Here is a 15,593-nt window from a genome sequence, read left to right as displayed (position 1 = left end):
TGCACAGGAGTTACCTTGAGTCTTTGGCCAAATACTAAGCTATGCACACTGGAAACAAGACTCCATGAGGCTTAGCAGAGAACAGCTACTAGAGACTGTGAGCTGAAATAAGATTTGGAGTGTGTATACTGCTGAAGATATTAGAATTAGAACCAGCCAGAAATGCTGAAAGACCAAGACATTTAGTTAAGATCCCAGAAAGGCCACAGGATAAGAACAGGCTTCTATCAATAAAGGCATGGATACATATGGGTACGTGTATACAGTGAGATACTTTACAACACAGCAAAATGAATAGCACATATGGACATATGCATGGATGGGACTGACAATGTAGAGTTTAAAAAAAGCAATTCACAGAATACATATGGTAGAGTTGACATTTACACAACAGTTCAAGAAAAAGACCAATATATTTTTTACTACATGTTTATTAAAACTGTAGAATAGAATACAAGAGAATGATAAATGCACAATTCAGTTAGTGATTATTTCTTGAGAGAAAATGAGATATGATCAGGCAGGTATATACAAGGTCTCAATAGTCTTGGGAATTGTTCCACTTCTGAAGGAAGGTGACAGGTACACAAGGGTTTATGTTTGCATTATTTCATATTTTAGCATCTCTGAAATCAAGATGGTCTTAAGATTGTTGCCAGCCAGGTGGCAACGAGGATGTAGTTAGCATTACTTTAGAAATTCTTCAACCAATTTCTTTTACTTATATTTTCTTCTCATGTTTTCATAAGAATGATATTTGTAAAAAAAAACTATTTTAAATACCTATTTTAATGTACATAAAAAATTCTAAGTCACAAAAAATGACTATTTAAAGCCAAAATAATCAAAATGTTTTATAGGTCTTAATATATATGTGGTAGTAAAATATATGACAACAACACAGATGATGGGATGGATAAAAGAAATATACCATTGTATGGCTTTTACATTGTATTTGAAGTAGTCTTATTAATTTAAAGCCGACTAAAGATAAGAATTCATAATATAAACCCCCAAACTTTCATTAAAAAAAAACTGATATAGCAAAATGACAACAGAAGAGATACAATTAAGTAAAAGTGCTTAATAAAAACCAGGGAAAAAGGGACAAATAAGAGATAAGATAAAGAGAAAACAAACAGTAAAATTGTAAAGTTAACACTACCCATACCAAGTGTTATAACAACATTAAATTGATTTAACTTTCCCGTTAAAAGGCAGAGATATCAGACCAGTTAAAAATGCAGTACCAATTATATGCTATCGACGTGAAATAAACTCCTAAACATAAATACACAGATAAGTTAAAGTAAAAAGATGAGAAGAGATAAACTATGAAAACAATAAGTACAAGCTGAAGTTCCTATATTAACACTAGATGAAAAAATATCACAAAATACCAGAAACAATACAAGGTGAATAGAAAATCTGAACACCTCAATATTTAGTAAAAACATTCAGTTGATAATTAAAAACCTTTTCATGAAGACAATGCAGGCACAGATTATTCTATCAAATACTTAAAGAAGAAATAATGTCAGTCTTAATGAGGTCAATATTACCCTGATAAAATAAAACAAAGATACCACCCTCAAAAAACACAACCAAATATGCTCTTAAGATTCATGCATAAAAATACACAGCTAACTTTTTTCAAGATAAGACAGTCATTTCAATTATAAACAAATTAACAACCAGAAAGAAAACAATTCAGAATTACTCTAAAACTCAGGAGATGTTACACTCTGCCATTATTTCTGCCTTCTAATTCCAACACCAGCACTTTCCTCTCATACACACAGAACAATAGACGGGGGATTTTCCCAAAAGTATATTAGTTTAATCTTTGGAAATAAAAGTTCTACCAACTCTTATTAGTGAGAATGTTAACTTTTAGGTTGATGAAGACAGACCAAATGTTCTAGTTTACTTCCGTCTGGTGGGAGGATCAGCCAAGTTCTGGATACAATTACATAAAATTATAAAGATCAATTGGCTGTTGCTTGTGGAAGGCAAGTGTAAATGATGGGATGGGGTGTTGTGTGCACAGGGTGGGTGTATGTGATTGTTTGAGAAAGTGATTGAAATACACTTGTAGCTGGCTGAAGCAATTTCCAAAATACAAAAAATTGGGAGAATCAGAAATACCCTTGATTAATGTTCTTAAAATAATTTACTTTTAACGAAAGTAATAAATGTTCATCTTAGATAAAAGGATAGAAAAGAACAGAAAAAACATTGAAATACCTGCAATTTCAGCATTAAGAGATAAAGCTCATTAATATTTCTTTTTAATTTCTCTAGTTTTTAAATAAATATAAATTTTATTTAAACAGTCCCAAATTGCTAGATACTTGGAATATTTAGAGTGTTTTTCACAATCATAAAAATGTTAAGAAACATCTTTATGTATAAAATATTTGTCATTATCTCTAAGTTTGGGCAAACTTCTAGAAGAATTTACCAAGCTGATGGGTGTGAACTCCTTAAAGTTCTTGCTACATTCTGCCAAATTCCAAAAAGAACTGGACCAAATTTCACTCCACAGCCAAGGATTTGCAGATCTTATTCACATCCTGCCTGATATGAAATATTGTTTTTAGTCTTTGATTATCTGATATGTGAAAATGTCATGATTGTGCATGAGCTCGAACTTTATAAAACACAGGTACACATGAGCCCATCTAAAGAACAAAAAGCTTTTATTATATGGTCTGTCCAAAGGCCATACACAGTTGTTATTAAGACGCATATAAGGTAAGAGAAAAATTCCACCAAAAATAGACTTTGCTGGAAAATGCATTATAAAATGAAACTGCTGGCTCTCCTGATCCTCCCTTCACTACCATGTGCTTTTTAATTTGGTTACACGTGGTTACAGGACAAGAGTAGCACAACTAAGTGAACATGGTTAGTTGGATCGATGAAGTTTTAAGTAAGAGTATATTGCTCATTAGCACTCAGTTTAGCATAATTTCTCCCTGCAAATCCCATCTTTCCCTGTTCTTCACCAAAATGAAGATAATCTCAAAGTAGAGCCTTTTCAGTTGGATGGGATTCCCACGGACAAAAGACTACTTCAACTATTCTTGGGTTGATAAGTGGAACAACATGTTTCACAGGTTTATGGTTAGAGCTACACAGCCCACTGTGTAAGCCAAAGCAATAACACCAAGAACTTAAACTGAGATTCTCCTCAAGGAATGTAAGTTTCCCCGGCATTATTTTACATCAAGTTGATGTTGTCTGTTTTGTATACTTCAGTTGCAGAATCTAGTCAGATAGAGTGGGGAGGTTGTAGCTCAACTGCCCCCTATTACCTCTATCATAACCTCCCAATCCAGCCCAAATAGATATATGTTACAGAAGCATATTTTTCATGAAAATTAAGCTTCACTTACATGTGCTCCCTTCAAACCCTGTATTTCAGGTTTTACTTGCATTGTTTCTAATTTAATAATCATAATATTCGATCCAGTCTTTGTGGGGTCTGATGTTTGTATAAAATTTGAAAACTCTCTTTAGGAAAAACAACACTCTGGTATGGCAACTATTGCTTTAACAACATTTCTAAAAGCCCATCCCATCCTCCCATAGGCTTATTATACTTAAGGCTGTTATTTAGAAATCTTAGAATTATTACAGAATTTCCTTTGAAAAAGTACAGTTATCACTTGTGTTTTAGGAAAAACATGATTCCTCAACTTCAGAGTCCTACTGGGCTTCTTCAAAATAAACTCTAAGTCAAGTTTCATGTACACATGGATAGAAATACCATTTACCATACTAAGTTAGAATTGGAATGAGCTATGACATGGGGAGAATGTCTTTAATTCATACATGAAGGAACCAAAGTCCCACAAGGGAAAGTTAATTGCTCAAGGTCATTTGACAAGATTAAACTAGAAGGTTTCAACTTTGGAGAGACCAGTTATAGAGAGCTAGTAGTGTTAAGACATAAAAGATTACTACCCATCACCGCACACCAGTTATAATAGCCTCTATCTAAAAGACAAGAAATAACAAGTGTTGGTAAGGATGTGGAGAAAATGGAACCCTCCTACACCATTGATAGGAATGTAAATTGGTGCAGCCACTGTGGAAAGCAATATGGAGTTTCCTCAAAAAACTAAAAATAGAAATACCATATGACCCAATAATTCCACTTCTAGAAATTTATGTGAAGAAAACAATCCCCTATTTGAAAAAATTAACCATCCCTGTGTTTATCACTGCATTATTTACAATAGCCAAGATATGGAGGCAACCAAAGTGTCCATCAGGAGAGGAATGGATAAAGAAGATGTGGTACATACACACAATGGAATGTTATTCAGCCATAAAAAAAGAAAGAAGCCCTGCCATTTAGGACAGCATGATGGACCTATGGGGTAATATGCTAAGTCAAATAAGCCAGGTGCAGAAATACCACATGACTTCCCTTATTTGTGGAATCTAAAAACAAAATGAAACAAAATGAACAAAATAGCAGTAGATTCATAAACACTGAGAAGGGACTGGTGGTTACCATGGGAGAGGGGTTGGTGTGGGCAGCTGGGAAGGGTGAGGGGGATACAGAGGTACAAAACTCTCAATCATAATATAAGTTGGTCATGGGAATGGTAGTAGAGCATAGAGAATATAGCCAATTGTTTTGTAACATTTCTATGTTGACAGATAGTAACTGCACTACTTGGGGTGAAGATTTAATAATGTGAGTAACTATTGAACTACTGTGTTGTATACTTGAAATCAATATAATACTGCATATCAACTACACTTCAATAAAAAAATATTATCACCCTGATACACATTGTGTTACTGATTCTACTCTTATGCTTAAATGGTAAACAATGGCAATAGTGTCATTTTGGATTGCAAAGGCAGGAATGCGAAAATGTGTTAGAAATTAGGAATGCAAGGAACTTGATGATTTCTACAGGAAAGTAAAGATTTTCCAGAATATATCACTTAGGAGAGTCAGTTGGCCTCCAAGAGAGAAAGGCTTCCCGTACTGATATTGACGGACTCTGAATAGCAAAGTTGTTTTTGTACAATGACTGTGTGTGCACCTAAAGGAGCTGAAACTTGTGATTAAATTAAATACCACATATTTATTTAGCTTGAATACAAAAGTTCCTTGTTATGATCACATTAATGAGCTCTCTTGCATTTGTATTATGGTGACATCGATGATGTTTCCAGGTGTTGGGTTACTTTGAGCAATTACCATTTCTTGTTCTAATTCTCAACTGAAAGTGAGGTGCCAAATCCATTTTGAGGGCTTGCCTAATATATTTTCTGATGGCATATTAGATATTAAAGTGGATAATCTGCTAGTGTTTTATTTAGCTACAGCTTTGTGTCAAATACTTCTCTCCTAAGCAAGATAATGAAAGTCAGCCTAGTTCACTGGGGGGAAAAAATCTAGAATTTGGAGTCTAACCTGAATAAAAATCCTCTCCTTACTATGCAGTGAAAATGGCAAGTTATTTAGTCCCTATCCTAGTTCTTGTGTAATATAGGGAAAATAAGATCTATATCAGAGTAAGATCAGGTCTATACCACCACCATCACCACTAGCCAAGTTTCAGTCTCTTATAAGGGAGGAGAAAACACTAACCCTTCTCTTTATGTTATAGAGATGCCCCCCTCTCCCTCAGAGAGAGAAAAAGAGTAAATTCATCAAAGCCCAAGTTTTCACACTGTTTTAAGTCATAAAATTGAAAAAAAAAGAAAAGGTTAGGATATGGCTTTTCTGGCAATGAACATCTGTAAAATGATCAACACTCACTGCTTAGATTCTTTTGAGAAAAGTATTGCTTGGACTGGAATATTTTTCCTGTAGGTATTAGCTAAAGAAAAACATTTTACTATATTCTAACTTTTTGAAGAGATTATTTTCAGATCTAACTCAGCCTGTAGCAAACTCTCCCTAAATCTAATCTTACTTTCAATGATGATAAAATAATTGTTTTCTAGAGTAGGAATAAACTTCAATCTCTCTTACTAACAGCATACTTTTCTAATTTTCAGGGAATCCATGAAAGCATTTTTATTTTGTTTTCCATTTTTTGAGCTCTCTAAAAAAAGAGCAGTCATGAAGACACTTTGAGAACAAGAAAATTGTAGGTTAAAGTACATACAGATGAATTTACTATTAAAACTGACTAATTATATGTAGCCTCGACATATTCTCCCAGCTTATTTGTATTTTAATAGCAATTTTCTTATTCGTAAACTATATTCTAGGTTTGTTGTCTCCTCCAGGTGAATTCACCCAAGTATTAATGCCTATTAATGCAGACACAACTGGAGATGGAGAACTATTTACATCCCCTGTACCTATTACTTAGATATTCACACTGTACTTAAATATTTCATATAGGTCAAGACACTCCAAGTTGCCAAACTTGTTAGTGTATTTAGACCCAGATTCAAAAGGTTGTCAGAAAAAGCAGTAACATTAATATGGAGAATACTTCCCCCCAAATTTCTTATGAGGCAACACTTTATAAAAAATCTCAGTTTGCTATTTCAGGAGAGACTGAGGAAAGAATTAGTTCTTGTTTCCCCAGAACACTGTGTACTTTCTGTATATGCATCCAACTGACTAAGATTCTGGTTTTAGAAAAAAAAACTAAGTTTGAATTCAGGGTCACCCGCTGTAGAACCATAGGAAAATTTATCTTTCTGCCTCAAATTACCAATCTGTAAAATGGGGACAATCATTTAATCATTTTCACATAGTTGGAATTCAACAAGCAATTCTGAATATTTAGCACCGTGCCTGACACAGAGCAGGCACTCACAGAGGGTAGCTTGTACTATCATTACCAAGCTCACACGTACATGCAGAATGTGGCTAGGCTCCTCCACGCCTGAAGAGAGTCATGGCCTTGGAGTGTTTGCACAATTACAGCCTGCCTCTGGATACATGAAGAGTATGGAATTAAAAAACCAATAATCATAACATAACAGATTTGTCCGTAATCAGTAATGACTATCATGAAGGTGATCATATTGGAGTGTCTAGATTAGCAATAAATAAGGACATGACCTTTTAATTGAAAAAAAACATTTTTGCCATGTTTTCAGGGAAGAAAAACAATTGTTTCTTTTTTAGAATTTCCATAAAAAATTTTTTTGAAAAGCAAGTCATTTTCCAGAGAATGTAACTCAAATAGAATAACATTTCAGAAAAGCTGAAATATCTGGGGTGTGACGACAGAGCTAGTTTGTAAAGAAAGAGTAATGTCTAGTCATCAAATTGTAAATGGGATTAAAGTTTATAATCTTCCAGAGATTAATTTAAAAATGCACTTAATAAAAGGGAAAGAAAATTTAGTTGAACCAACTCAATTTTGTGGTTAACACAATGATTTTTTTCAAATTATGTCAAAGAACTAAAAATGAGCTTTGTCCATTCTTTCATGCATACCCACAAATATGAATATCATATGCTATTTATGCCATCACTTTGTGAAAGCTCATATATGCTTTCATACTCCACTCTTCCATAATGCCTCCTGTGAAGATACTGCCTGATGAAAAATTAAGCTGAATCACTTTCTTTTTTCAAAGTATAGAGGTGAGAGTGACAATAAACCCACTGTACATCTCTGACTTGCATAATTTGCTCTTAAACTGTCACTTTAATTATTCTTGAAATGCAAGCTTGCCTCCAGGAAAATTTCACAGAGATTTTTTAATAATCCATTTTATAAAATATTATTGTGGACACCAGAAAAATATTGGTAATAAAAAGATGAACATGAAATCTAAAAAGGATAGGTAAACTTGTAAAAATAGAGCTTGAGATATTTCTGGTCTACAGACTAGATACATGAAACTTAAGAGGCAAGTGGTTCTCCCAATTCTTTCCTGAATCTTTGTTATGGGAAGTGGGGGCAAGGCTATTACTAGAAACTCTGAGTATACTTGGAGTCATGAGTAATTGCCCAAGGACCTGGAACGCTGTACAAATAAACAAGCTAGACCCAAACTCATAGGGACATCCTTTAGAGGAAATTAAAGAGAGAGCTCCCATTGCAGTGTGTGGTGATTTTTACATTCTGTCCCAACCAGCACTCTTAGCATAACTGCTTATTAACTCTACAATATGGACTGGAACTGAATTAACTTCTTAAAATATGTTTTTAATTTAATGTTCCTAGCAGTAACACAAAAAAAGCATTCTTGCTCGTATCTTATGGTTGGAAAAGATTAGGTAACATTCCAGGTCATTCAATTTATTTGTTGAGGAGCTGGCACTTGAACCCCCATCTCTCTCTCTCCAAAGCCTGTGGTTTTCATCATGCTATGTGATAGAGATTATGATGATCTTTTTTCTCTTCCAGGAAGATCTAAGGAAGAGAGGTAAGGAACAAATATTCATCAATTATTTTTTAATGTGATTAACATGTACTAGCTGTTATCATATTTACTCTGGATTTTTTACATCATACTGCTTTAATGGTAGTAATGCATATGAAAGTGCTGGAAATAGGCCTGTACATTTTAGAATATGTCTTCTAGTTCTCTGAGTTTTCTCTATTTAATCCAGTGCTTCAGCTTGATAGCCCTCTTAAAGTCACCTGAATACCAAATTAGCTCTTCTTCCTGGCCTCTGCCCATAGAAATTACCTGAAGGAGCCTTGCTCCCTTCATATTTTATAATCCTGGCTATATCTCACTCTGCACCTTGCAACCTCTCTTCAATTGTCAAATATTTCTTGCATGTAACAAAATGCACTTGGTTTTTTTGGCCTTAATACAGAACACTTTATTAATTTTACACTGAACAAAGGATATTAGCCCAAAAAAAAGCAAAGCAAACAAAGAACCCTATAGATAAAATGGAAAATGTCATTAGCATGCATTGAACATGTCCAAAAAATCCACTGATACCAGACAAATGGAGTCAAATGCAAAAGAGCTCTTTCTATGCAAAGAGATAGGTCTTTATTTTCTCTCGTCACTTTGGTAAGATGCCTTCCCCAATATTTCTGCCTCTCTGGTTCTGAATTCTTCCTCACCCAAGCCCATCATTCATGTTTTAACCTCCCAGCTAGCTTTCTTACACACGGAACTGGTATTTTCTGAATAAGTAAGTGGATCCTATTCCAGAAAGATTCCTCCATTAGAGATGAATATACATCCTAATATATCAAAGAATCAGCCAGAATAACTTAGAACACCAACTTTATATAACAATGCAAAATCTCAGTGGCCTAAAACAACAAAAATGTATTTCTTGCTCATTTCAGAGTTAGTGAGAATTGGTTGGCCCTCTTGGGTGACATTTCTCTAAGCAGTGACTAAAGAAACCCTTCTCTAGTTACCTTGTGGCTCTGCCAGAGCCAAAGTCCTCTGTAGAGTCATCCTCTGGAACCCCTCATTTGTGTAGTCAATATATTAAGATGCAATATGGAAGGTTGCATTGAAGTTTTATGAGACAATCTTGGGAATAACATGTTATCACTTACCCCCAAATAATACTGGGCAGAAATTAAACACACAGAACCAACCTAACGACAAGGGAGTCTGGGTATATAGTCTTCTGCGTGCCCACAGAAAGGAAGATCACTTAGCATATATCTAACCTCTGTCAAACCTGTCATGTGCATTAAATTTGTGTGTTTCTGTCCCTGGAAATTCATTCTGTGAATGAACCAACAGAATCTAATTTCTAACTCTGCAGGTATGAACACAAGACTTGTCTTATGGAGGTTCAGTTGAAAAACCTTGTCTGTAGTCATTCAGCAATGGACCAAAATCAAGACCTTATGAAGATCACAAACCGAAACCACATTCTTCAAATGCTACCTTCTGATGACAAAATTCATGCTCTTATGGGATTGATTGAATTTCACATATTTCTTTTTTTTATAAAAATACAATTGCCTTAAATTTTTGTCATTCTCTTTTCAGGAAAATACAGAGAAAATGAAAGGTTACCAAAGTATCTCTTGGACAACCTTTGCAAATTATATGTGACACAAGAAAAATGAGGAATGATTTTACCTTGATGGTGGATGAAAAATGACTTATATTTTAACAACCATAACAAATGGCTCACACATACACACACAAAAAAAAGAAATGATAGAGAAGCAGAGCCAACATGGCGGCGTGAGTAGAGCAGCAGAAATCTCCTCCCAAAAGCACATATATCTATGAAAATATAACAAAGACAACCCTTCCTAAAATAGAGACCAGAGGATATAGGACAACATGCAGACCACATCCACACCTGCGAGAACCCAGCACCTCGTGAAGGGGGTAAGATACAAGTCCCAGCCTGATGGGACCCAAGCGCCCCTCCCCCAGCTCCCAGCAGGTGAAGAGTCAGAAGGAAGGGAGAGGGAGCCCAGAGCTGCTGAACACCCAGCCCCAGCCATCCAGACCAGAGCACAGACACAGTGCATGCGCGGGGTCCTGGATACTAGGGAAACAGGATGGCAGGACCGGTGAGCGGGTGCCTGAGGCTGACACTGGAGAACAAAGAAATGGGAGCAGCCATTTTTTTTTTTCTCCTCATCTTTTTTTTTTTTGGCAAGTACTTTTTGGAAGTCTTAAAGGGACAGGGACCCCAATAATAGGAACACAGAGAAGCAAGACCGGTGAGTGGGTGCCTGAGACCGGTGCCTGAGGACAAAGAAAATCATGTGGTTTTTTTTGTTTGTTTTGTTTTTAATTATTTATTTAATTTTTTTTTTCTCTTGTTGTTGCTGTTGTTGTTTTGGCTTGGAGACTGCTTTTTGGAAGTCTTAAAGGCGCAGGGCAGGACACTTAGTCCAGAGGCAGGGAATCTGGGGATCTCTGGGCACTCTAACCCCTGGGAAGCAGGGAGCACAGAGGCCCCTTACAGAGATAAATAGCCTCCCGGCCGCTCCCCCTCCAAAAGGGCTCCACCATTTTGGAGCAGCAGCCCGTGCCAGGCCATGCACACAGCAACAGCAGAGATAAACTCCATAGCACCCGGGCAGGAAGCAGAAGCCCTGTCTGCACAAAGCTGCCAAGCACAAGCCAATAGAAGTCGCTGTTCTCCCAGGAGAGGAAGGCCACAAACCAACAAGAAGGAAAGCTCTTCCAGCCATCACTCGTACCAGCTCTGCAAACTATCTCTATCACCATGAAAAGGCAAAACTACAGGCAGACAAAGATCACAGAGACAACACCTGAGGAGACAGATCTAACCAGTCCTCCTGAAAAAGAATTCAAAATAAAAATCATGAACATGCTGACAGAGATGCAGAGAAAAATGCAAGAGCAATGGGATGAGATGCAGAGAAAAATGCAAGAGCAATGGGATGAAGTCCGGAGGCAGATCACAGATGTCAGGAAGGAGATCACAGAAGTGAAACAATCCCTGGAAGGATTTATAAGCAGAATGGATAAGATGCAAGAGGCCATTGAAGGAATAGAATCCAGAGAACAGGAACGTATAGAAGCTGACATAGAGAGAGATAAAAGGATCTCCAGGAATGAAACAACACTTATATGTGACCAATCCAAAAGGAATAATATTCGTATTTTAGGGGAAACAGAAGAAGAAGAAAGAGGAAAAGGGATAGAAAGTCTCTTTGAAGAAATAATCGCTGAAAACTTCCCCAAACTGGGGGAGGAAATAATCGAACAGACCATGGAAATACACAGCAACCCCAACAGAAAGGATCCAAGGAGGACAACACCAAGACACATAATAATTAAAATGGCAAAGATCAAGGACAAGGAAAGAGTTTTAAAGGCAGCTAGAGAGAAAAAGGTCACCTATAAAGGAAAACCCATAAGGCTAACATCAGACTTCTCGACAGAAACCCTACAGGCCAGAAGAGAATGACATGATATATTTAATGCAATGAAACAGAAGGGCATTGAACTAAGGATACTGTATCCAGCACGACTATCAGTTAAATATGATGGTGGGATTAAACAATTCCCAGACAAGCAAAAGCTCAGGGAATATGCTTCCCACAAACCACCTCTACAGGATATCTTACAGGGACTGCTCTAGATGGGAGCACTCCTAAAAAGAGCACAGAACAAAATACCCAACTTATGAAGAATGGAGGAGGAGGAATAAGAAGGGAGAGAAGAAAACAAACTATAGACAGTGTATATAACAGCTCAATAAGTGAGCTAAATTAGGCAGTAAGATACTAAAGAGGCTAACCTTGAACCCTTGGTAACCACGAATTTAAAGCCTTCAATGGCAATAAGTACATATCTCTCAATAGTCACCCTAAATGTAAATGGACTTAATGCACCAATCAAAAGACACAGAGTAATAGAATGGATAAAAAAGCAAGACCCATCTATATGCTGCTTACAAGAAACTCACCTCAAATTCAAAGACATGCACAGACTAAAAGTCAAGGGATGGAAAAACATATTTCAGGCTAACAACAGTGAGAAGAAAGCAGGGGTTGCAGTATTAATATCAGACAAAATAGACTTCAAAACAAAGAAAGTAACAAGACATAAAGAAGGACACTACATAATGATAAAGGGCTCAGTACAACAAGAGGATATAACCATTCTAAATATATATGCACCCAACAGAGGAGCACCAGCATATGTGAAACAAATACTAACAGAACTAAAGGGGGAAATAGACTGCAATGCATTCATTTTAGGAGACTTCAACAAACCACTCACCCCAACAGATAGATCCACCAGGCAGAAAATAAGTAAGGACACACAGGCACTGAACAACACACTACAACAGATGGATCTAATAGACATCTATAGAACACTACATCCAAAGCAACAGGATATAGATTCTTCTCAAGTGCACAGGGAACATTCTCCAGAATAGACCACATACTAGCTCACAAAAAGAGCCTCAGTAAATTCCAAAATATTGAAATTCTACCAACCAATTTTTCAGACCACAAAGGTATAAAATGAGAAATAAATTCTACAAAGAAAACAAAAAGGCTCACAAACACATGGAGGCTTAACAACATGCTTCTAAATAATCAATGAATCAATGAACAAATCAAAATAGAGATCAAGGAATATATAGAAACAAATGACAACAACAACACAAAGACCCAACTTCTGTGGGACACAGCAAAAGCACTCTTACAAGGAAAGTATATAGTGATCCAGGCACACTTGAAGAAGGAAGAACAATCCCAAATGAATAGCCTAACATCAGAATTATCGAAACTGGAAAAAGAAGAACAAATGAGGCCTAAGGTCACCAGAAGGAGGGACATAATAAAGATCAGAGAAGAAATAAACAAAATTGAGAAGGATAAAACAATTGCAAAAATCAACGAAACCAAGAGCTGGTTCTTTAAGAAAATAAACAAAATAGATAAGCCTGTAGCCAAACTTATTAAGAGAAAAAGAGAATCAACACAAATCAACAGAATCAGAAATGAGAATGGAAAAATCGTGACAGACTCCACAGAAATACAAAGAATTATTAAAGACTACTATGAAAACCTATATGCCAACAAGCTGGAAAACGTAGAAGAAATGGACAACTTCCTAGAAAAATACAACCTCCCAAGACTGACCAAGGAAGAAACACAAAAGTCAAACAAACCAATTATGAGCAAAGAAATTGAAACGGTAATCAAAAAACTACCCAAGAACAAAACCCCGGGGCAGGACGGATTTACCTCGGAATTTTATCAGACACACAGAGAAGACATAATACCCATTCTCCTTAAAGTTTTCCAAAAAATAGAAGAGGAGGGAATACTCCTAAACTCATTCTATGAAGACAATATCACCCTAATACCAAAACCACGCAAGGACCCCACCAAAAAAGAAAATTACAGACCAATATCCCTGATGAATGTAGATGCAAAAATACTCAATACAATATTAGCAAACAGAATTCAACAGTATATCGAAAGGATCATATACCATGACCAAGTGGGATTTATCCCAGGGATGCAAGGATGGTACAACATTCGAAAATCCATCAACATCATCCACCACATCAACAAAAAGAAAGACAAAAACCACATGATCATCTTCACAGAGGCTGAAAAAGAATTTGACAAATGTCAACATCCATTCATGATAAAAACTCTCAGCAAAATGGGAATAGAGGGCAAGTACCTCAACATAATAAAGGCCATATATGATAAACCCATAGTCAACATTATACTGAACAGTGAGAAGCTGAAAGCATTTCCTCTGAGATCGGCAACTAGACAGGGATGCCCATTCTTCCCACTGTTATTTAACATAGTACTAGAGGTCCTAGCCATGGCAACCAGACAAAACAAAGAAATACAAGGAATCCAGATTGGTAAAGAAGAAGTTAAACTGTCACTATTTGCAGATGATATGATACTGTACATAAAAAACCCCGAAGGCTCCACTCCCAAACTACTAGAACTGATATCGGAATACAGCAAAGTTGCAGGATATAAAATTAACACACAGATATCTGTAGCTTTCCTATACACTAACAATAAACCAATAGAAAGAGAAATCAGGAAAACAATTCCATTCACAATTGAATCAAAAAGAATAAGATACCTAGGAATAAACCTAACCAAAGAAGTAAAAGACCTATACCCTAAAAACTACAAGTCACTCTTAAGAGAAATTAAAGGGGACACTAACAAATGGAAACTCATCCCATGCTCATGGCTAGGAAGAATTAATATCGTCAAAATGGTCATCCTGCCCAAAGCAATATACAGATATGATGCAATCCCTATCAAATTACCAGCAACATTCTTCAATGAACTGGAGCAAATAATTCAAAAATTCATATAGAAACACCAAAGATTCCAAATACCCAAAGCAATCCTGAGAAAGAAGAATAAAGTAGGGGGGATCCCACTCCCCAACTTCAAGCTCTACTACAAAGCCATAGTAATCAAGACAATTTGGTACTGGCACAAGAACAGAGCCACAGACCAGTGTAACAGATTAGAGACTCCAGACATTAACCCAAACATATTTGGTCAATTAATATTTGATAAAGGAGCCATGGACATACATTGGCAAAATGACAGTCTCTTCAACAGACAGTGCTGGCAAAACTGGACAGCTACATGTAGGAGAATGAAACTGGACCATTGCCTAACCCTATATACAAAAGTAAACTCAAAATGGATCAAATACCTGAATGTAAGTCATGAAACCATTAAACTCTTGAAAAAAAACATACATAGGCAAAAACCTTTTAGACATAAACATGAGTGACCTCTTCTTGAACATATCTCCCCGGGCAAGGAAAACAACAGCAAAAATGAACAAGTGGGACTACATTAAGCTGAAAAGCTTCTGTACAGCGAAAGACACCTACAATAGAACAAAAAGGAACCCTACAGTATGGGAGAATATATTTGTAAATGACAGATCCGATAAAGGCTTGACATCCAAAATATATAAAGAGCTCACACACCTCAACAAACAAAAAACAAATAATCCAATTAAAAAATGGGCAGAGGAACTGAACAGACAGTTCTCCAAAAAAGAAATACAGATGGCCAACAGACACATGAAAAGATGCTCCACATCGCTAATTATCAGAGAAATGCAAATCAAAACTACAAGGAGGTATCACCTCACACCAGTAAGGATGGCTACCATCTAAAAAACAAACA

This window comes from Manis javanica, chromosome 2, assembly GCF_040802235.1.
Source record: "Manis javanica isolate MJ-LG chromosome 2, MJ_LKY, whole genome shotgun sequence".
NCBI lineage: Eukaryota > Metazoa > Chordata > Mammalia > Pholidota > Manidae > Manis > Manis javanica.
Note: the sequence above shows the minus strand (reverse complement) of the source record.